The following is a 21,367-nucleotide window of genomic DNA, read 5'->3' as shown; positions in this document are numbered from 1 at the left end:
TCCCAAGACCCTCCAACTCCAAGAGGACACAGCAAAAACTTGTAAGGTTCACTTTCCTCGCCATGGTGCGACAGCGGAGGGGTGGTAGGTAGACAAGAAAGCAAAATACCGATTTCAAAACATTTCCCTGAGATGCCCAGGGCCACCCTGACCTTTAAATCCTGTGTCTTTCCAAATTGTCACTGTCTCCCCCATGATCTATTTTGAGGGTCAGGGTCAGAGAAAAGTGCTTCATTGGCACCTGGAGGGGCCCCCCTGACAACCTCCCTTTCAGCCTTGTTTCAGGCCTCAAGATACAGGGGCACTGAAAATGTTTCTGACAAAGAGATGACCTTCCCGTCCCTGTGACCCTGGGCAGGTCCTTGGTAATTAAATAGTTCCTAGTCTCTCATTAAACACTTACGAGATGTTACCCACATGCCGTGCATATTGTACACATTATTTTAGTTCTTCCCTCACATTTTATGCGGTCATAACACCATCCCTGTTTTTCGGATGAGGAAACTGAGGCCCCCCAGAGGTGACTGACTTCACAAGTGGCAGGTCTGAGCCTCCCACCTTACTTATTGGGTGCCAAAGCTCACATGTGCAATGTGATTGTGAGTGAGTGCCCTCCTCTCCCTGGGCCTCAGTTTCTGTTCTGTAAAATGGGCACACAGGTCTTCTCTGGATGGCAAGCCTACTGAATTCCTCATGTGCAGCCTAAACTGATCAGAGCCAAAGGTGGTTTATAAAGTAACAGTGTGCCCTGGCAGGGCTTCCCTTGTGGCTCAGCTGGTAAAGAATCTGCCTGCAATGCGGGAGACCTGGGTTTGATCCCTGGGTTGGGACGATCCCCTGGAGAAGGGAAAGGCTACCCACTCCAGTATTCTGGCCTGGAGAATTCCATGGACTCTACAGTCCATGGGGTCGCAAAGAGTCAGACACGACTGAGGCAGGTCTCTTCCCAACAATCCCCAGTATCCAAGACTTTGAGGACAACCAGGAACCAGAGGGGGACTAAACACTAGTGGCCTCAACTTCAACTCAGGGGCCTCGAGAAGTTCTCCTTAAATGAGCACTGTCCCTTCCCCCAGCCCAGTTCTGAAGTGTGAGGGTTAAACAACTCCAAGGAAACACAGGGTCTGCAGGCTCTCAATGGCCGCCTCCCTCCCCCTTCCCTTGTCGAATTCCTTCACACTCTATGGAATTCCTACATAAAGCCCCTTTTTCTTTTCTGTGAGGTCACCATCACGCAGATGTCTAAGAAAGAGAAAGACCGGCTCCACGCGGATCAAGGCCGTTGGAACTGAATGCCTTTCAGATCCCAGCTGGCCACCTTTCAATTCGTCAGGCGCGTCACTCGCCCCCCACCACACCCCCCACACAGAGCCAGCTACTGCGCCAAGTCGGTTTGGGGTGCAGTGATCCTGCAGCAGACGCCAAGAAGGCGTGGCTCGGAGACCTGGCCTTTGCCACCAGACCACCAGAGAAGCGGTCTGTGGAAAAATCCAGAACTGGAGACAACAGCAGAGGTTGTGTATGAGGGTCTGTTTCCACACAAGCAAGTCTTGTTAGAGGGACAGATGTCAAAACGCTAGATCACTCTGCAAGTCCAAGTTCCCAAATTGAACGTCACAGGAAATTACACCACCAACAGATCTCCCCCAGTGTCAGCTTCTGTCTGGATGTCAAGTCAGAGGAGGCCACTGCCTTAATTCAGTTTGGGCCAAAGGAAGGGACTGTATGGATGTCACCCAGATCAGGCAGGGATGGATGAAGCCATTGGCCTGATTTTTTCCTCTTTAAACTAACATTTTCCCAAAGACTATCTTGTCACTACCCAAGAGTCAGAAGTGAGAAAATGGCCAAGTACCAAAAAGCCACTGAGGGTCTTTGGCCAAGGTGGGCCATCCATCGCCCTGCTCATTTCAAACCAATTTCACAAACACTCAGACAACTCCTCATTCCACGAGCACCCTCTCCCCAGAGCTCCAAGTTCTGACCACCATCCGAAGAGATGGCCAAGGCAAGGCCTGTGGCATGGGCAAAACCGCTTCCTAAGAATGACATCAGCAAAAAAAAAAAAAAAAAAGAGAGAGAGAGAGAGATAAAAATGTAGAAAGAAGGACTATTTTTACCTCCCTAAATCACAGGCCAGACGGGAGAGAAATCCACCATGCCAGAAATGTGGCTGGGCCTTCGCACAAGATCTATTATTTCACACCTTAAATTAACGCATCTCAAGGCAATTTGCAAATGTTCATCAATTTGCAGAACACACTCAGAAGGGAGAGAGATACCTTTTCTTTTTAGTACCAAAGGACATGCACGGGGCACCCTACATCCCAAACCACACAGATCTTCGCACACAGCATTCCATTCTAGTACAGTGTCATATAAACCGTGATGTAAATTGGAAATGAACTGGGAAAAGAGACAGGCAAGGGACTGAAATGGCAAGTGACAAGAAGCCTACGTAGAAATGATGCTGTTGTCGGATATTCAGAATTGAGAGTCAGGCCCCACAGAGGTAACTCGCCATCACCAGGGGTCAGCATGCCAGGCTCTTCCTGAGGGCAGTGTCCTAGCTTGCTTCCTCCCCACACAAGACTGGAGGTGCCAACCCATATTTAATCTCGGATGACTCACCAGGGCCCTCCACTCTCCACCCTCCAGCTTGCTGGCTTGGTCCGACCCAAGAAGGGGAAGGGAATACTCTTCTCTTTTTGACAATTGTTTTGACACTTCCCTTCTGAAACCAATTTTTGGCACTTCGAGAGGAAAGAAGAAATGTGAACTGTGGCCCCTTCTATCTGATAGCGCTGGCCCTGGGCGTTGGTCACCTGCACCAGAGGGGCCGGAGGGGAGGAGCAAGGATGGCAGTGGCCTCAGGAAGACCTCTCCCAGGAGTCTGGAGCCCAGCAAGCAACCACAGAAGGACAAAGGCAGACAGACCTGGTTTAAAGTTAAGAACCTCAACTCTGCAATCAGAGATGTGGGTTTGGATCCTGACTTTGCCATTTGCCAGTCAATGACTTTGCCCACGTTACTTATCTTCCTCTCTGTAGGATCAGAATAACAACCCCAAACCTTTACACTGCGCCAGGCACGTGGTACACAGCCACTGTGACTTTCTAGGTTCAGTGAGAAGATGAAGGGCTCTGCTCAGTCAAGCTTGGGTTCAAATTCAAGGTCAACAGCATATCAGCATGGAATCTTCTGTAAGCTGTTTAATCTCTCTGTGCCCTAGTGCCCTCATCTGTAAAATAGGCATCATTGATTGTTCCCATTTCATGGTGTTGGTGAGTGGACTGAATGAAATAAGGCACTTAAGCTTTTAGGCCCATGCTCAGCACATAAAATACCCTTAATAAACGGTGGCCATTAGCCACAGTGCATAACTTTCATAAAATTATGCACAGCATTTCATCACTGAGCCTCAGTTTTCTCATCTGTAAAATGGAGATAATAACCCCTACCTCGCAGTGAATACTAAGTGTATATACATTAAAGCACTCAGCACCTGGTCCAGTGGAAACAGGATGGGCTTGAAGTCAGGCAGGGGACAGGATTCTGCCTCTACCTCCTCTCTGTGGTCCCAGGACATGGCTTGAGCTCTCAGAGCCTTAATTTCCTTGTGCATTAAAGCCAGAATTGTGCTCCACAGCCTAACTTTTGGAAGGATTATGGTGCCCAGAACAGTGTCCAGCACACAGTGGGTGCTTCATAAATGTGACTCCCCTTCCCCTGCTTTCTTGTTCGAAACGTCCAGAAGTGCCATTTGGCAAAGCCAGGAGCTCCGTTTCTTCAAACCTGAGTGGCCCTCTACCCATACCAACCTGGGCTGCTGCTTAAGTCTGAGACTTTATTTTGTGGAGGTAGAAACTACTTTTTAGTCATTTCCGAAGTAGACGGGACGGCAGAGGCTGACAAACCACAGGGACCATTTTAAATCCTGGGCCTTTCTTCTGGGAAGTTAGGCAAGAACCTTCCCAAATGTTTGCCCGTGGGGCTCTCTGCCAGCGAGTGACTCATCCACAGCTCCCCACAGGCATATTTTATTTGGGGGTGGGGGATCAGGGGAGGGCCTGGCCTTGCTGGGGGAAGGGGAGGCCGCTTTTCCAGCACACCCAGAGGTGGGTTTTGTTTTTCATTTTTTAGAACAAAAAAGAAAAAGAATGTGGGTCGTTTTTGTTTCCTTCCAGGTTTTGTTTGCTAAAAGAAGACGTCCAAAGTTCACTCGGTAAGCTGCAGCGTGGGGAACAGGCGCTTTCGGCCGGCTCTGCATCCCTTTCAATGAAATTCTTCTTCCATTAACGCCACGGCTTTTAAATGCGCCTCCAAAGTTCGCCTGCGCACACACTGAGCTCCTAAGACGACATGTTCCCCTCAGAAAGGCAAGCCGAATTTTGACATTCCAGAGGAACTAGGGAGCTCCAGTTTTTAGTTTGCCTTAAAGCAGTTAAGACTTTCGACTGCAGAGATTTCCAACATTTATAAAGCACACACAGAAAACCTGTCAATCAAAACTTCAAGGACAGACCTCAGAAGACTGTGTCCCAAGCCTGCTATGATCAATTTGTCACCATCTGAGGGGCTCCCTCCTGGAGCCCAGGCTCCATACAAATAAATTAGATGAAGATCTATCTACTTAGCAAGGCAGGCAGAGAGAGACCCCCACATACACAGACAAGTATCCCGGGACCCCTGGTCTCCCCACTGGTCTCCCCAGAGTCAGCTGCACCCCAGGCCTGGGGAAAGGGTTAAAATGCACCAGGGCCAGAGAGGAGAGAGAAGCCGGGGACCCAGAACAGTATTTAGGAAAATTGAACACAAGTCCTCCAGTGCCAGGCCAAGAGGCTCCAGCTCCGTCTGGAGCCCCATGGAGGGTCCTGCTAGTGGCCCTGCCCAGGCCGGGCTGGGCTGTGACATCTGACCCCTTCCTCTTATTCACCAGAGATGGCCCAGCACCCACTGGGTGCCCAGGCCAGGCATACTTCTCTCCATGCGTTCCCTGGCATGGGAGCCGGCGGCAGGCACATCAGGGTAGTAGGCCTGGTGGGCGCAAAGGGGGCCCTCGGCCTCTACAGTAAACATACACACTCCTGTACACAAGTTACACCCTCACATCCACATATGTACGCTTTTGTCCTCAAAGGCTCATAAACACGCACACAAATCACTTGCGAACACTCACACGTGTGCGCGCACGCACATACCCCCCAGAATCCACACATTCTCGGTCACAAAAATGAGATCTCATATGAAGCGCCTGGCACATAGTAAACACTCAATAAATGCGTTAAGTGGGAGCCGGGCCCACTTCCCCCGCACTCACTCACACCAAACCCCACGACCCCGACGCTCCGTGGTGCACACGCACCAACTCGGCCACAGGCACGCGCACACTCCCGCGAGCACACCCGGAGTGGCACAGGGACACGCCGCCCACGCGCGCTCGGACGCACGGCCTGGGACACACTCAAGACTCGCACGCTCACGCTCGCCCCGACCTCCCGCGTGCACACCCGCTCGCTCTCCCCCGCGGAGCCTCGGGCGCGCGTGCGGGCACGCGCACCTCCCTCGGCCCGTGTGGGTGACGGCCCCGCGGCCCGGCCCCCGCCCCTTCCCCGGCCCGATCCGGCTGGGCCCCGGGCCCCAGGCCACTCACCGGCTCGCGGGCGGGCTCGGCTGCCGGCGGGAGGACCGGCGCGCGGACCGGCGGGCGGCCGGCGGGAGCGGTGGGTCCCACACGAGTTGGTAACGCCGCGGCCGCACGCTCGTCCGTTGGGTTCCGCCGCCTCCTGCGCGGGCCCGCGCGCGCGCTCCCGCCCCTCCCCGCCGCGGGACCGCGCCGCCCCCTGTGCTCGTGCGCGCTGCCGCCACGCAGGCTTGGGGGCGCGCCGGGCGGCGCCCTCTCCACGGCCGGGGTAGCCTAGGAACCCCTCCCCATTTCAAAGCTGGGGAAACTGAGGCCGAGACTCTCACTGTGAGTCGGGCCCAGCGTCTCCCCTTCTTCTCAGACTCTAGACACTTAGGGTTAGGGTTCGTAGTCAGTCAGCTCCGTGGACCCTCCCATGCATCTTTGGGTACCCACCACTTAACATTGCTCAGTCACAGCCCTGGTCCTATTGAAACTGGCTAATCAACAAGCACTTATTTCACGCCTGCTGAACGCGGGCACTGAAGGAGGCTCCAAGGGTATCTCCATGTGGTGAAAATGCCGCTCTCTGCCCTCAGAGGGCCAAGGTCCCCTCATCTGTAGCTCCCCACTTCTGTGGACCCCCCAAACCAGTAAAGGTCAGTGTGCAAAGTTTTCTGGAAGAAGTGAGACGCTATTAATGAATGCCTAACACCCACTCTGAGGAGACAAGAGTCCGCATGGGGGCCCAAGGGCAGCAGCTCAGTTCCCTGCTTCGCTTCCTTGGAGGACCCCACCCCACAAAGTTGGCCTGAACAGTTCCTGTTTCCACACTCTGGGCTTTTCCTCCACATGCAAAACTGTGCTATGTCCCCCAGGAGGGCAGGAACCAAGGCCTGATACTGGCTGCCTGCCAGCTGCCCAGCTTGGTCGCTGTGCTGGGCACCAGGGGATGCCCACTGGGCCTGTTTGCCCAGTGAGCAAGCAGGTTTCACCTGGCTGGAATCTCTGACAACAACTGAACACCCACTGTGCGCTGGACTGAGGGCTGCACACTTCGCCAGCCTGGTGCTCTTCAATCCCACAGCCATTATTTGAAGGAGGCTTTGTGCTGCTTTTGTGCCCATTTTACAGATGGGGTAAATGAGGCCTGGAACTGAAGCTTACGTGTGTGTGTCTAGTTGTGTCCGACTCTGTGACCCCATGGCCTGTAGCCCACCAGGCTCTTCTATCCATGGGATTCTCCAAGCAAGAATACTGGAGTGGGTTGCCTCTTCCTACTCTAGGAGATTTTCCTCACCCAGGGATCAAACCTATGCTTCTTGTGTCTTCTGCATTGGCAGGTGGTTTCTCTGGCACTGAGCCACCTGGGAAATCAGAACTGAAGCTGAGAGAAGCAAATTCCCTTGTCCATAGTCACCCAGCTGATAAGTGGTTGAGCTGGAAACTGGACTGTAGACGGTCTGAGTCCAGTGTCTGCGTGCCCAATCTAGCAGCATACCTTGGTGCTGCTGATACTAGAAGGGACAGCAGTCAGTCGGTCCAGAGGAACCAGCCCTTCCACAAGCCGACAGCAATAAATGGATCATTCTACAGATTGGTTAGCGTTAGCTGGGGATCTGTCTACAGCCTTACCTCACATGATATACTTCACAATAAGTGTCAGGTCGATTAAGGAGTTAAATATAAAAAATAAATGTTGCATAAAACAGTAGAAAGTATTAGAAGTTCTGAGACAATATGCTATGCTATGCTATGCTAAGTCACTTCAGTCGTGTCCGACTCTGTGTGACCCCATAGACGGTAGCCCATCAGGCTCCCCCGTCCCTGGGATTCTCCAGGCAAGAACACTGGAGCGGGTCTGAGACAATATAGGGCAGTCTTACTAGTAGGTGGGTGATATTGGCTATATTTGTGCAGCAAATATTCATTCATTCACAACACATATCGCCCAGTGCCTTCTATGGGTTAGATGCTATTCTAGGCACTGGGATACTGTGATAAAGAAAATATAACCCGGACTGTCATGGGGCTTCAATCTAGGGGTGAAGGGTAGGGAAGAAAGGAAAGTGTCTGGCATGGAAAGGAAAATAGGTTTGGTGGAAAAAATAAAGCAGGGAAGGGGGAGGAGAGCCCCCCAGGGGTGCTTTCTCATAGAGAGTACTGGGAGAAGGCCTCTCTGATGAGGTGACATTTGAATGGAGGTTTGTATGAGGGAGTGAGGAAAACGGTCCTCTGTGTAGGACAGTCCCCATGTTCCAAGGACCATGCTAGTCAGCTACAGAGCAAGACCCTGAAATTCCTCTTTGAAGGAAACTGAGAGCAGCACCAGACCTCTGAGAAAAGAAGCTCTGAGGGGACTTCCCTGGTGGTCCAGTGGTCAAGAATCCACCTTTCAATGCTGGGGACACAGATTTGATCTCTGGTCAGGGAACTGAGATCCTGCATGCAGCTGAGTCCAGGCACAGAAACTACGGAGCCCAGACACCACAAGTGAGGATCCCATGGGCTGCAGCCAAGACCAGATGCAGTAAAAAAAAAAGTCTTATTAAAGAGAAAAAGAAGCACTCCACACGTATCTGTGTAAGAATCTACCATTTGTAAAGTCTGTTCCCATCCTCACAGAGCCCCTGTAACAGATACTCCCAATGTCCTCATTTGCCAGTTAGGAAGCTGAGGCTCAGAGAGGTCAAGACATGGGCCGGAGGTCACACAGCCAGCCGCCAGCAGCAGAGACAGGTCTGGCTGCAGCCAGCTGTTGGCTGCGGCTGAGTGTTAGGGGACTGAAGAAGTCCTTCACTGTCTTCCCTCCCTCTGGGCATATCTTTCAGGAACAGGAGGGGCTGGGGCCTCGCTGTAGGCTTCCAGAGATAGGAGGGTGCAGCAGCAGGACTTGGGGGCGTGGAGGGGAATCATCTCCACCCGGTTTTCCTGGCCTTCCTCTTCCTCACCTCCTACTTCCTTCCCTGTGGCCTGGACCCAGCCCCTGGTGACATGCTGGGGGGGAAATCAGGTTAAGCTCTGCCCAGAGACCCTGCAAATGCCCTGCCTCAGCCTCACTACCCCAGACACGGCAGAGATTGGTAGAGAGAAAGGGTACAGTGCAACCGGAGCCCCACTCGACTTTTGTTTTTAATGCAAAGGATTTTTCTGCGAGTCCCTAGATGAGTCACCGTGAAGAGGTGCTTTGCAAAACGACTCCCAGAATTAGAATCAACGTCTCCCCACACACGGTGCCTGACACTTCCTCCCACAGCATTTGTGAATCCGGCTCTCTGTTCACCCTCAAGGGTTTCAGGATTAAGCCCGTGTCGTTTCATTATCTCTTGGCCTTAGGGGAATAGAAACTTCTCTTGCTGGGCACCTTCTCCATCCTTCTCTGCATCCTCCCTGTATCCCTTGAGGCAAGGTGGGGTGGTGTGGCGGGGGTCAGGATTTGTGTTTTACAGATAAAGGAGCTGAAGCTCAGAGAAGAAAGTCTAAGGTGGTTTGGATCCAGCCCAGATGGATTCTGGGTTTATCCAAAGCTTATACTGTTGTCATTATTTTGGGTGAGTGGTAGTCGGGGAAGAGGGAGCCATAATGTACTAGATCAGACCACCTTCTTTGAAGGCCCTTTGTCCAAAATGTTCTGTTGCCAACTTCCCAGGGGTGGACATTTGTGGGGGATGGTCTGGGTTTACCTAGAAACTCTTCTTTATATTTGTCGTCCTCTGAGAGTGTGATTATTAATAGCACACCTTTTCACTTCAAAAGTGTCTTGGTTTAGATGATAAACTTCAGGGTCACCGTGGTTACTTGCAAAGGTCACCACATTGCAGGGGTTCAGACTGTACCTTATGAAATTGGGGCAGCTTCTCTACCGGGTTTCTCCTCATCTCCTGACGTCTGTGTGTCTGACCAAGACGTTTCACAAGCATTTACGGGGATTTTTCAAGAGCAGCAAACCCAGCTAACTAGCTGGCGAGGCAGTCGGAACTGCACTCAAGGCTCCGTCCCACCTTAGCCCCGCCCTTCACTCCCTGTGTGACCCAATGTCAGTTTCTTGACTGGCCAAATGCGACCTTGACCTTCTAGGATTTCCCGTTGCTCAGCGCAAGCTGGGAAACCAATCGCACCTTTTGGTAAGGACCGGAATGCAGGAAGCATCACACCCCTCCATGACATTGTATGCCTTATTTTTGAAAATAGCAAACCTTTACAACAATGTTTTGTTGCACAAGTTTTATAAACGTTTACAGTGCAATACACGTTATTTTTCAGAGATGGAGGTTAATTTCTAAGGTTCTTGTTTGCTTTAGCAGCATTTGATGGGGGATCTTTTACATACATTTCTAATAGATGAAAAACAAACCAGATTGCAAATCATGTTTTCTTTCTTTCTTTCTTTTTTTAAGCAAATCACGTACCAGGTTTTTGGTCTAAATTGTGTAGAATAAGTTAAACTTGAATTGCTTTTATTAACTCATATTAGTGTATTCCTATAAGCATCACTTCCTGGAAAATAGACAGGGAAACAGGGGAAACAGTGTCAGACTTTATTTTGTTGGGCTCCAAAATCACTGCAGATGGTGACTGCAGCCATGAAATTAAAAGACTCTTACTCCTTGGAAGGAAAGTTATGACCAACCTTGATAGCATATTGAAAAGCAGAGACATTACTTTGCCAACAAAGGTCCGTCTAGTCAAGGCTATGGGTTCTCCAGTGGTCATGTATGGATGTGAGAGTTGGACTGTGAAGAAAGCTGAGCACTGAAGAACTGATGCATTTGAACTGTGGTGTTGGAGAAGACTCTTCAGAGTCCCTTGGACTGCAAGGAGATCCAACCAGTTCATTCTGAAGGAGATCAGCCCTGGAATTTCTTTGGAAGGAATGATGCTAAAACTGAAACTCCAGTACTTTGGCCACCTCATGTGAAGAGTTGACTCATTGGAAAAGACTGATGCTGGGAGGGATTGGGAGTGGGAGGAGAAGGGGACGACAGAGGATGATATGGCTGGATGGCATCACCGACTCGATGGACATGAGTTTGAGTGAACTCTGGGAGATGGTGATGGACAGGGACGCCTGGCGTGCTGCGATTCATGGGGTCACAAGAAGTCGGACATGACTGAGCGACTGAACTGAACTGATAAGCATAGTTATGTTGAAATAAAGTTTTAAAAGGCAAAAAAATAACGAAATAACAAACTTTATTTTTAGATCGTTTAATTTTTAAATATTTATTTATTTAGTTTAATATGTAATACTTGCCCACAGTTCAAAGTTCAGAGGTACAGAAAAAAATGGTGGAAAGTCTGCAGCCTAGTCCCCAGTTATCTCCTTTTCCCTGGAGGGAACAAGTGTTGCCAAACACACTCTGTTCCCAGACGCTGTGTTTTGTGTGGGTGTGTATGTATACATGTGTGTCTGTATTTTTTTCTTCTCTTCGTTTTCACACAAGTGATGGCATCTGATCTACAGTGCTATACCCCTTGTATTTCCTTCAGTTTTTGGAGGCTAACTTCCTATCACTCCACAAAGAACTATTTCCTTTTTTATGACTACGTAGTATTTTAAAATATTTTCATTTAATCCACATTTAGCAAGCAGCTGCTCTGTGTACTGTTCTAAACACGGTGGGAGATGACAGACGTTTCAGCCATGGGCCCTGCCCTCATGAATTTACAGTCTGATTTGGGAACAAGAAAAACTGAAAACATCTGGAGGGACTTAGAAGGGCCATTTCTCCAGTGGACCCAAGTTCATTTGTGAGGCTTGGCTTTGGGGGCTAATTTTTTCTGTTGTTATTATTCTCAGCTCCAGGGATATGTTGGGTCAATGAAAGAGCCCAGACATGGGTTCTTCTGAAAGTTGAAAACTCAGTTGTGCAAGTTCAGCCAATCCATGTCTTCATCCTAGGCCTCAGTTTGCTCATCTGTAAAATGGGGACAGTTAGCTTCTCGGGATGACAGTGGTCACATGAAATTGTATTTCTGAAAATGCTTTTTGTAGAATTAAGTGCTATTCCCCCTGGGCTGGAGGATCTTGGGAGGCTAAGATGAGTTTCTAAGGAACCAAACAGTAAGTGTAGGGTGTCAGGACTCTTCTGCGTTTTGCCGTCTTGTAAGCTTTTCCTTCTTTGCTGATCCTGTGATAGGACCTGCTAAACGTTCTCTCCCCCAGCCCTTGGCAGCCTTAGTCACCAAGTTTGAGTCTGCTAGAGGCTTAACATGGTACACCCTACACTCAGGAGGCCCCGGGCTGTGGGAACAATACAAGTTAACTGTCATCCTTAAGATGGGCAGGGGTGGGGGATGTCCTTTGGATAACCCTAACCCTGTCATTTCAACTCTCACTTTACAGATGGGACTGGTTCAAGGCCACGCAGCCAATAAGAGGCAGAGATGTACTCGATGATGTTACTACACCCCTGTACCTCCCTGCAGCTCCCGCCACCGACCTCCAGTGATTGGCATTTCAATGAACAGATTAAAATCCTGACTTGGAATGATCACCGAGAACTGTGCCTTTTGTGTGTGTTCTCTTAATTGACCTCGCCAACTACGCTTTGAGCTAGTGATGCCCATCTGCCCACTTTGCAGATAAGGAAACAGACTCAGAGACTGTTGATATTAATTTAACCAGGGAGTGGATGTTCTGTCAGTCCCTGCCACTGTGCACCTATTTAAAAGGATTGGCATTTATGGCTGCTTTAGAGGCATCAGACATGGAGATGGGGAACCATGGAAATGTCATTTTGGCTTTTGGAGGGCTTTCATAAGCTCACAAAACACTGGGACTTCGCCTTCTGGTTGCTTGTTCCTCCTAATATTGAGCTGAGCGATTCTCTGGCTGTGACTTCTTTTTTCTCTTCCCTGGGGGAGCGGTGGTGATGGATTTGCCTTCAGGTGCCCAGAGCCTGGCACAAGAAAGCCTTAAGGTTTGTGGTGTGACTGGAGGTCCCTGCATGCCCAGGATGGTTCTGGGCTATGCCTACTGTCCTGGCATCAATGGTAGTGCCCCCTTTCACTCTCAGAAGTGTCCCGGATTGGACAATAAATTATATGGTCACCCTGTTGTTCAGCTGAAATAAAACAATAACTTGCCAGGTAAATAAATAACTGATCATCTCAGTCGGGCACTGAGCCACGCCCTTGAGTAGTTCAGGCATTGGCTCTGTGATATTGGTGTCGATGTCCCAGATGAGAAAATTAACATGGGGAGGTTAACCAATTTGTCTAAAACACAGTGTAAGGAGCCATCTAATGGGTCCAGAGTTCTGCTTTGAACTGAGTCAGCAGGGTCTCATGTTGGCTATAATTTCTCCCTGAAGCATCCAAGTGTCCACTTGACTTTGGGGGCCAAGAGAGGGGCCTGGGATATGGGGCTAAGGTAAGTCTCCTCTGGGCCTGAGGGCTCCCCTGACCAGCTCAAGACTGGTTGTTCTCAGAACAGATGGAAGCAAGGGAACCTCTGGATTTAGGGCTGATGACACCGTCTATCCATTGACCCCAGATCCTCCCTGTGAGGGAAGCTTTGAGGGAGGACATGGGCATTTGGTTGCTGGGTTTCCCAGCCCTGCCCCCGGCTTGCTGGGAATGGGTGTAATTTTTCCAGGCATCGGGACCTGCCAGGATTGTCTCAGGGGGCATGGAGAGGAGGGACCAGATGGAGACTGGAGGCTGGCAGAACAGGAGTGGGAGTGAAGAGGCAGAGGGGAGGGGCGGGAATCAGGAAAGGCTGGTTTAAGTTTCTCTGGGGAGAGGCTTACACTGCCACTCCCTACCCCCAGCCCCAAAGCAGACCTCTGAGCCAGGAGTTGGGGCAGAGAAGCTCTAACCCATCCTTAGGAAAGAAAATCCATTTTCCCTCATTCAGGGATTTTCTGAGGGACTTGGTCTGGGGTGGTCATTGCTCTTTTCGGGTGATTTCCCCCGTGCCAGGATGTATGGGTTGAGAGGTACACCACAGGTGAGGCAGTAAGTTCTGGGGGCTCCAGAGCCCCTGAAGAAGGAGGCATGTTTGGGCGCTGCTCGGCTCAAAGCTGTGGACTTTGGGTTCTGAGCCAGAGTTGCTCTGGCCGACCTGAGCTAGGCAGCCATTTTGACCTCACACATTCTGCCTACAGCCAGTTGCCAAATACCACAACCCAACTGTGCAATCAGCCCCCCAGAACTGGGCTGGGGCCAAGACCCTTGGCAGAAACCCAGCCTTGGAGCCAATCAGACCAGGTTTCAGAGTCTAGTTTGCTGCCTCCAAGCAGCGCAGCCCTGAACAAGTCACCTCACCAACCAGAGCCTCAGTTTCCTCATTGAGAAAGTTTCTCACCAGCTTATGATGAGATGAAGAAACCAAGCCAGCTCCTGGCTGAAAAGAATATTAGTATCAGCTGTTTGTCACACTCAGAAACTAGCACTTTACCTTTTACAATTGTCATTTCTTTTAATAATTCCAACAAACCTGCAAGGTGGGTGCCAGGGTTACTTTTCTTTGAAAGTAAGTCGCTCAGTCGTATCCGACTCTTTGTGACCCCATGGACTATACAGTCCATGGAATTCTCCAGGCCAGAATACTGGAGTGGGTAACCTTTCCCTTCTCCAGGGGATCTTCCTAACCCGGTGATTGAACCCAGGTCTCCAAAATTGTAGGCGGATTCTTTACCAGCTGAGTCACAAGGGAAGCCCGAGAATACTGGAGTATGTTGCCTATCCCTTCTCCAGCAGATCTTCCCGACTCGGGAATCAAACTGGGGTCTCCTGCATTGCAGGCGGATTCTTTACCAACTAAGCTACCAGGGAAGCCCATATAAGCCAGCTATTTGCTTTGGTTTCTCTGTCTGACAAAACAGGCCCAGAGAGGTCATTGACTTGCTCAAGGTCACACAGTGGGGAAATAGTGAGACTGTAATTTATAAGTGATAGGCAGAAACACTTTGCTGGCACAGCTATTAATAGCTCCAGGGTCTCATCTGTAACATAAGCATAATGATACCATGAGTCACTTCCTACTTCCGGCAAATCCCATACTTATATGCTTTTACTAGAAAAAAAAAAAATCCGTAATGTTGCATTTGCCAATTTCAATGGTGTAAAGCACTCCCAGCACGGCTAATTTAAACCTATCAACAACTGCCCTGCAATTCCCAAATATTTAACAACCTGCTCTCATTTAACAGTTAGCTCTCACCAGCCTATGCAAGCTGGCTCTCATACATCACTGGGTTCCATTATCCTGCACTTAGGGCCCGTAACGGAGAAGGCAATGGCACCCCACTCCAGTACTTTTGCCTGGAGAATCCCATGGACGGAGGAGCCTGGTGGGCTGCAGTTCATGGGGTCGCTAGAGTCGGACACGACTGAGCAACTTCACTTTCACTTTTCACTTTCATGCATTGGAAAAGGAAATGGCAACCCACTCCAGTGTTCTTGCCTGGAGAATCCCAGGGACAGAGGAGCCTGGTGGGCTGCCGTCTATGGGGTCGCACCGAGTCAGACACGACTGAAGCGACACAGCAGCAGCAGCAGGGCCCGTAAAGGGTAGCCCTAGTCTCAGTGCTTTAAGGTTCCCTTTTCCTTCTCTGGGAAAGAAGGGCAGCTGCTGGTCTGTACTGAGTGCCTACTGTGTGCCAAGAACTTTGCCACTGCGTCTGAACCTAGAACCCCCTTTAATCTTTACAACAACCTTTCAATAAATGTATTATGATACCCATTTTATAGGTGAGAAAACTGAGGCTCAAAAAGGTAATGTCCACTGGCCAAGGTCACCCAGAGAATAAACGGCAGAGTCAGGATTCAAAGTCAGTCTGCCTGACAAGACTCCACCTAAGCAGACTGTGTCTTGGGAGCTCTGGGTCTGGCATGAGCAAGTCCTGGCCCTTTCTGGGCCTCAGTTTCCCCATCTGTAAGAAGGAGTTGGACAAATCAATTTCTAACGATCCTTTCTGGACTGAGTCGTCATTTTGAGAGCCCAAGACTATAGTGGGATGGAGGTGGGAACTTACATCAATGGAATGAATAAATACCTAAAGTGAAGAGTTTTGCTGGTTGATGGGGGATGGTGTATAGGAAGGGCGTATTTCCAGCTGTGCCTGAAGCACGGGCACTTGGAGTCGGGGCAGTGCTACAGAAGCAGCCTGGTTTTGAACTCCAGCACCTCCACTTCCTGGCCGTGTGACCACAGACTAGTAGCTCCACCTCTCTGGTTGGTCCCACAAGTAGTCTTCCCCGTTGTTCTGGAAGCCTAAGGGACAATGAAGAGTCCCTGATGTGGAAACCTTTGCACCAGGTAGATGTGGCAAAGTCCCTGTACCTTTACAAACTCTCACAACTTCCTTCCTTTTCTGGCCCTCATCTCCCGAAGTGGACTGAGCAAAAGCCAGCCCTCTTTTCTCCCTGGCCTGGAAGCCCAGAGCAGCTGAAAGGGGATGGGAAGGCCTGAGGTTTCTCTTTGCAGTGAAGGCAGAAGCCAAGACCACCACCCCCGCCCCTCCGCAACCCGTCTGGGCCCACCTCCCTCTGGCTTGCACCGGCTGGTTGCTCTTCTCAGATTTCTGAAAGCCTGTGCTCCCAGAGGAGGCATTAAGGATGGTGGAATGCAGACTCGGGTGTGCAGAGAAGCAGTCTGGGGGAGAGCCCCCCCCCCAAGCCCCGCCAGCTGCGTCCCAGCCCAGCCCCCACCAGAGAGGAAGAGAAAGGAAGCGGAAAGGACAGCAATCCAGCCGGCTCTCAGAGCTCAGGATTCTTGTATGGGGAAAGGTGGGGGAGTCTGGAGGACTCAGACCGCTTGCAGGGCAGGCAGGCATGGGTGAGTCTGGGGGTTTGCAAGGACCGTGGCCAGGGTCCTAGTGCCAGGGCGCTGTTGCTGAAGAGGGAAGGAGAAGGATATGCATTGAGCAATGAGTGTTTTCTGACCACCGTAAAGCTCTTTACCTGCAGAGCCCAGCTGTAACCGGGTTTTCCTGCCCGCAACCCTAGAGCAAGCTCAGCAGGGAGTCATGTCCAAGAAGAAAACGAAGCAATCAACCAGCAAGCAAATGCATGAGATTAAAAAAAAAAAAATCATCCAGCCCAAATCCACCAATTCCCAAACTGCTGCAAAGTGGAGCAGCTCTTTATTGAAGTTCTTCTAGAACACTGGCGAGGGGAGTTAAACATAGGCTAGTCAGCACAGCCTGCAGAAAAATGTCCTAAAGCCAGCTTGAGACCTCACGCCTTCTTCTCACAGTGCCTGTTCCCGCCTCGCCTCCCCTCCCCTCTGTAGCTAGCTCTTGATTTCTGTATCTCGTCTCACCACCCGGGTCATAGATTCCCACTTCCTCTGGACAGACTTGGCTTATATCTATTTAGTACTAATAGTGCCCCCTTCCGTACTCAGACGTGTCCTGGGAGAACAGTGAACAGTGCAGCCCTCCTCTCCAGTCCCCAATGGCCTCCAGCTTCAGCAGACTTGTAAGCAAAGGACACCCATAGAAGTTGCGGGAGGGAGCAAGACTCTTAACACTTTCACTATCTTTCCCAGCCATCCCAAGTGTTCTCATTTATTCTATACAATACTGACCTTGCCAATCAAGTCCACATTCTAGGGAGGAGGAAATGAAGACCCAGAGCTTAACACTTGCTCAAAATTAAAGATCCAGGACATCCCCAAATTGAGACCCACTCTTGGCTCTGCCTGAGTCTGAATCCCTTATGTTTCCCACCAGGCCAGGCAGTGTGGCTGGTTGGAGAGGATCCGCTTGGCACACCCTTAATTTCCAAGGGAGAAATCAACAGGCTTCCTCATGCTGTCTATGGAGACCCCAAGGCCCAGAGAGGGTTTGTGCCTTACTCAAGATCACACAGTACGTAAACAGCAGAGCTTATGCTAGAATGAGGCCCCTTATTCCCCAAGCATCCTTGAGTTTTTCCTGAGTAGATAGGGGGCCTTGTTGATACTCTGGGGCTCTTTGCTGAGCCTTTCTTCCTGGCCCACCCTTGCTGGACCCTCTTCCAGGAGGATGGAGCCAGAAACCCAAGCAACTCCACTGCCTCAGGTAGATGCCATGGGCCTAGGATGCGAGGAGTGTCCAGACCCTGGAAACTCCCACTGCTGTTCCTGTTCATCAGGGTCACTGGGGTGGAATGCCGCATCAGTAGTGTCCTAACTGTGCCGCCCAAACTTAGTGTGGTATTCAGGACACTCTCTTCTTCTTCCCATTCCCCATTTGCGTTTTATGCTGCAGCCATATGGTTCTAGATATTCCCTGCCTTTTCTGGTCACCAAGCCTTAGCACATGCTGTTTCCTCTGCCTGAAGTGCCCTTTTTTCTGTCTGAAGAACTCCTATTCATCCATCAGGACCCAAATCAAATACCCCTTCGCAGGGCATTCATAATCACACTGATGGGTCTTATGTGTTTACAGTCAGTGTCCTTTCTGACTGGTCAGTGACCATGACAAATGGGTTGTTAAATATTTAGACTCTCCCTCTGTGAAGTCTTCCCTGACCCCATACAGTCTCTCCTTCCCACCTCCTGGGCTGTCTTCTGCATCCCTCTGACTCCTCCCTAGACCATGAGCTCCAGAAGGGCCGGGACTGTGACTGGGCCATCAGGGTATCTCCCTAGGGCCACAGCAGTACTCCGGCAGGCGTGCTAGCACTCTGGGCATAGGTTTGGCTCCTTGGTGGTGACGGCCAAGATCTGGAAGAGCACCAGGAAACCTCAAACGGCTCCCATTCCTTGATGGGAAGTGCTTATTCTACAGGCTCACAAACTGCATGTGCTCTCATGACGGCTTGCCCCTTCCATCTGATCTTTACAGATGGATTAGCCAAGGCTCAGAGAGGTGAGGAAACTTAGTCAATTTAGTGATGAAACTGGGATTTGAACCCAGGTCACAACCTATAGTCCCTGCTCTCTCCATGGAGTCTCTGAATCCCAGGCAGCCCTGTGTGGGGAAGGGCAGCCTTAGCGTGGGGACTCTGTCCTACCCTGCCAGACACCTGCTCATGACAGTGAGGGGGTTGCTGACGAATATAGACTTACTCCACCCACCTGCGGGGCCCTGACAAGGAGGGCCATGTGAGACAGACTGACCTTTTGTCCTGGGCCTCCCTTGTCAGGCCTCCAAGGCAAGCCTGGTCTTTGGCTGCCCTTGACATCCATTCCAGATAAGGTTACTAGGAAGTAGTTCTGCAAAAGATGTGGGACTTTCCAGGACAAACCAAAAAGAGAAGACAGAAATGATCCTCCCACGGGGTCACATTAGCCCTGCCCATGTAGGTCCTCTCTGCCCCAGATGTCACCCCATGTCTGACTCTTTGCAGCTCTCAAGGGGACTTGAAGGTTACTTGATGGAACCAGCCCCAAGCCTTAAGCCATGAGATCTGGGTTCAAATCTTGGCCCCAGTGCTGAGCTTGGCAAGCCACTTGACCTTTTTGACCCTTGCTGGCTTTGTAAATGAAGGGATTATTGGAAAAATTAGATGGAATAATAAGTACCGAGTGCCTAGCATGGGGCTGACGTTCTCTCTCTATGTGGGGATTGAATTGGAGTCTAAAATATCCCTGTCCCTCCAGAGAAAGTCCCTTGTTTCCTTCCCTGCCAGTCTTGGTGATCTACAAATTCCCCAGGTAAGATCAGCTCGCCCCCTGCCTTAATATAATCTGGTTTGAGCTTTGTGCACCGGGGGTGGGGAAAGCACAGCACCCCCTTTCCTCTTCTGCCCAGAGCCCTCTCCTCTCAAGACCACGTGGGAGGCCTGGGCCTCCTTTAGATGAGATTATTGCTCTGGAGAAAGTCCCTGTGCTCTGAAAACCATAGACATCCAAGTCCTTCCACCTCCACCTCTGTGTGGTTTGAACTAATTTTTCAGAATTTGGCTGAGCTCAAACCCAATATATGAAAATCCCAATTTGTTGAACACAAACGTCATGCCTGAGGATTCACTCTTGGTTTCCTTTGAGTTGTCAGCTCCCCCCTGTATGTTGTAAATGAGTCTCCCTTGATAGAATTTCAATCTACACATTTCTCAGGTGTTTCTGTGGAGCCAAATAAAGTAGGGTTTAACTGTTCCATGTTCTAGAAGTCACCTGGGCAGGCATTTTGAGTGGAAGCTTCTACCCTGCGCTGCACAGATCATGAAGGCAGCTCACATCCAGACTCTACCTGGAATCAACAACAGAAGCTTATTGTGTCCATTTCCCAGTCTGCGAAACTGAGACCCAAGGAGTGGAAGGGGCTCACCTCAACTCCTGAATGGAGTTAGGGCAGGTCAGTACTAGAATGACCTCCCCCAATGTTTCTGGAAGGTCTTGAATCTTAAGGCAGACTTTGTAGCCTTTCCTCCCCTGATGGCTTCTCTCCTCCTGGCTTCCTGCAGCCAACGATTTGAAGTCGCAGCTTCTGAGGGTGACAGCCTGGTGATCTGGCATCTGGCGACTTCTCCAGCCCCACTGCCACGGTCCATTTGTGTTCTAGCTTCACAGAACATCCTTCTGGCCTCTGCATGTGACTTAGATTTGTTGCCCATGTCAGTCCCTCTGCCTCGTAACTGCTTTTGAGGATGGGGATGGTGGGGACAAGGGGATGAAAGTCATAAATGGGCAAGTGTGTAGGAGGGCTGGACTAGGTTGAAGCAAGCTGGATGCCCAAGGTACACAATGTAAGGAGGTGGTGATGATGGTTTAGTTACTAAGTTGTGTCCATCTCTTGTGACCCCATGGACTGTAGCCTGCCAGGGTCCTCTGTCCATGGAATTCTCCAAGCAAGAATACTGGTGTGGGTTGCTATTTCCTTCTCTAGGAAATCTTTCCGACCCAGGGAACCCAGGTCTCCTGAGCTGCTGGTGGATTCTTTACTGACTGAGCTACCAGGGAAACCCAATGTAAGGAGATGGTTCCTTAAAAAGTTAAACACAGATGAGCACTTGTGTGTATGTGTGTGTGTGTGTGTGTGTGTGTGTACTCAGTCACTCAGTCATGTCCGACTCTTTGTCGGACCCTATGGACTGTAGCCCTCCAGGCTTATCTGTCCATGGGACTTTCTCAGCAAGAGTGCTAGAGTAGGTTGTCATTTCCTCCTCCAGGGGATCTTCCTGACCCAGGGATCAAACCTGTATCTTCTGTGTCTCCTGCATTGGCAGTCGGATTCTTTACCACTGAGGCACCTGGGAAGCCTTCAGCCCAGCAATTCCACTTCTAAACTTAAACCCAAAAGAATTGAAAACAGGGGTTCAAATAAAAACTTGCACATGAATGTTTACAGCAGCATTATTCACAATAGCAAAAAGATGGAAACAAAATGTTCATCATCAGATGAGGGGGGAGGCAAAATGTGATCCATCCATGTAATGGAATATTATGTGGCTACTGAAAGGCATCGGGTCCCATCACTGCATGGCAAATAGATGGGGAAACAATGGAAATAGTGAGAGACTTTATTTTGGGAGGCTCCAAAATCACTGCAGATGGTGACTGCAGCCATGAAATTAAAAGATGCTTGCTCCTTGGAAGAAGAGCTATGACCAACCTGACAGCATATTAAAAAGCAAAGACATTACTCTGCCAAGGTCCATCCAGTCAAGGCTATGGTTTTTCCAGTGGTCATATATGGATGTGAGAGCTGGACCATAAAGAAAGCTGAGTGCCGAAGAACTGATTCTTTTAAACTGTGGTGTTGGAGAAGACTCTTGAGAGTCCCTTGAGCTGCAAAGAGATCCAACCAGTCCATCCTAAAGGAGATCAGTCCTGAATATTCATTGGAAGGACTGATGCTGAAGCTG

At 50.2% G+C, this 21,367-nt stretch overlaps 1 protein-coding gene and 1 long non-coding RNA gene across 2 annotated transcripts in view; one reads left to right on the top strand and one right to left on the bottom strand.

Moving 5' to 3' along the window:
- The window catches only part of NEK6 (NIMA related kinase 6), a gene marked incomplete in the record, with an annotated part of 83,021 nt that extends 77,216 nt beyond the window's left edge, over positions 1-5,805 (bottom strand). The window contains 1 exon segment of the mRNA XM_045162317.1: positions 5,654-5,805.
- Positions 5,806-12,831: 7,026 nt separating this feature from the next.
- Positions 12,832-20,369, top strand: LOC123328646. Its single transcript, XR_006543617.1, has 3 exons — positions 12,832-12,998; positions 17,308-17,445; positions 19,670-20,369. It is a non-coding gene; the product is annotated as an uncharacterized LOC123328646 (long non-coding RNA).
- Positions 20,370-21,367: the final 998 nt, after the last annotated feature.

This window comes from Bubalus bubalis, chromosome 12 (genome assembly GCF_019923935.1).
Source record: "Bubalus bubalis isolate 160015118507 breed Murrah chromosome 12, NDDB_SH_1, whole genome shotgun sequence".
Classification (NCBI taxonomy): Eukaryota; Metazoa; Chordata; class Mammalia; order Artiodactyla; family Bovidae; genus Bubalus; species Bubalus bubalis.
Note: the sequence above shows the minus strand (reverse complement) of the source record. Positions and strands in the feature narration are given on the sequence as shown.